Here is a 2518-nt window from a genome sequence, read left to right as displayed (position 1 = left end):
ACCTCACAAATGCACTTCTGGAAGAATGGTCAAACATTCCCATAAACACACTCATAAACCTTGTAATCATCCTTCCCAGAAGAGTTGAAGCTGTTATAGCTGCAAACTCAATATTGAACTCTACAGAATAAGACTGGGATGCCATTAAAGTTCATGTTTGTGTAAAGACAGGTGTCCCAATACTTTTGGTAATATAGTGTAGGTGGAACTGTCCTGCGGGAAACTGCCACATGACAGTAGACCACCATCTCAATTACACACTTAATAAAAAGGGGATGATCATCAGCTTTGCCTAGTGGCCTTAATGTGGTATTTTTTGCTTCATTCTTACCTGTATGAATGACTTTTGACCTGGAGAGAAAATAGGCTAATATTAATTTTTGCCCCCATTTGCACATAATAAATGTGCAGTACACACAATAGTCCTGCAAGCTTGTTCTAAAAACACCCTTAAGTGTGATAGACCCTTCAAAGCCTTGTATTATTGTATAAACATTATTGTTTGATCATCTTCAGCAATTTCCAGAGAAGGCTACAGGCCGAGTGAGCTACCACCGACAATTTAACTGTCCTGACACCTCACCCTCTCCTCTGACACCCACTACAGGTAAGTGACTCATTTTCATAATCTCTTTCTTTATAGTTTATCTAAAGACAAAAAAAAATGTGTGGTTTTGCTTGTGTAGCTCTGCCCTTGCGAGCGTCGCTGGTTAACTTAAATCAGTACCCCACTGGTTGCCCTGACCCTGCAAGTCCTTTGCCACCTCTGACACCCTGGTTTCAGACATTTTCCCTTTGGGAATGATAGTAATAAAGCAGGTACACCAGAATTGATTAAAACCAATTAACTTCCCTGTGTCCCTACCTAGACGTTTTTTTTACTGACCCCCGCAGCCTCTTCACCTCGTTTGTTTGGAAAGGTAAGCGGCCACGTCTAGCCATGGCTTTGTTGCAATGACCCAAACGACTGGGAGGCCAAAGTTTTCCAATATCATAGAGCTATTGATCTGCACCGCATTCTTAACTGGAGATTTCACACCTCCTCTAAATGATGGGTACCCCTTGAGAAGACTATGGCAGGCCGTAATCTATCCTACACACCGTGGGTCCCTTCGAGCGATAGGGGTTTATCAGATTGGGTATCCCCGCTAACAACACATGTCCTCAAAGTTTGGGACAGGCTAAATAGGTCCCTAGCCCCTCCAACATCACCATTAGCGCCTGTTGGTGGTTTTCTGTGGTTTCCTCCTGGGGAGAAATTGTCCTTTTTTGGTCCATGGATAACTGATGGGGATATTGGCCTGTCCCACTTCATGGAGGGTCACAGCCTAATTTTACTGGCCACCCTCAGGGAGCATTATGGTAGTTTCCCCTTTTGACTTTTGGAGATATCGTCAACTCACTGATTTTGTCTCCTCACAGCCCCACTTATCTCCAATTAGACCTACCCTTGCAGAGTTTGAACGCACGTGGACAGCTGAAGAACCTCTGCCGCATATGATCTCAGCTCTTTATAAATGACTTGATTCCTAACCCTAAACCATTCTTCATTAGGGAATGGGAGCGGGATCTCGGGTGTGAGTTCACTGAGGAGCAATTGCACAACTTGTACCGTCTTACACACTCTAGCTCAATAGACTCTAAAACACAAGAAAATAACTATGAGTTTCTGTCCTGGTGGTGCAGAGTGCCCACCTCCCTTGCTAGAATTTACTGATCAATCTCTGAGTTGTGTTGGAGGGGATGCGGGAAGAGGGGAACACTCATCGATGTTTGGTGGGACTGTCCATTGGTTTCACCCTTTTGGTCTGCTGTCCACAGACGCATATCAGATAGTCTAGGTATAGATGCGCCCTTTTCCCCAAAGCACTTTCTGCTTGACATCCCTCCCCCTCTCTCACTATAAACACAGTGCTCTCCCTCACCCCCTCAATGCCGCAAAATGCCTTACACCAATTAATTGGAAGAGCCCGCAAGTTTCGAGTGAGTTGGACTGGCTTGGGAAGGTGATGGAGATCGGGGAAGCAGAGGAATGGGTGGCCACATGCAAGGGAACTCAGGAGCGATTCGATTCAATCTGGGCCTCATGGCGGAGCCATACCTCTGGACAGGCCCCAGTCTCTTCTAGTCTAGATGTTGCTTTGTTAACTTTAGCGGATCCTGCCTTTGGGCAACTTGTGCAGGCTAACCGGACCCCAAATCAGGTTCAGAACCACTTACGGAATTAGCATTGATGTTCCTAGTGTAGATATATCCCATCAGCTAATGAATCAGGTGTGTTTGCCAATTTACAAAGGCCTTAGCGGTATATCATTTTCTTTTGTATATATATTTTTTTCTTTCATGTCTTCTATGTTCCTACTTTACTTTATGTGAGCCGAAGATGCTGTAAGACTTATTGAGCAGGCCCCCTCCCTCTTTCCCCTAAAGTGTGAGGGGAATGTCAACTTAGATCGAAAATCTAGAACAGGGATGGGCTTGTACTAGTAATAGTTATACTTATGGTGTAATGTATTAT

This window comes from Lithobates pipiens, unplaced genomic scaffold (genome assembly GCF_037356315.1).
Source record: "Lithobates pipiens isolate NorthernLeopardFrog02 unplaced genomic scaffold, aLitPip1_a1.2 Scaffold_30, whole genome shotgun sequence".
Taxonomy (NCBI): domain Eukaryota; kingdom Metazoa; phylum Chordata; class Amphibia; order Anura; family Ranidae; genus Lithobates; species Lithobates pipiens.
Note: the sequence above shows the minus strand (reverse complement) of the source record.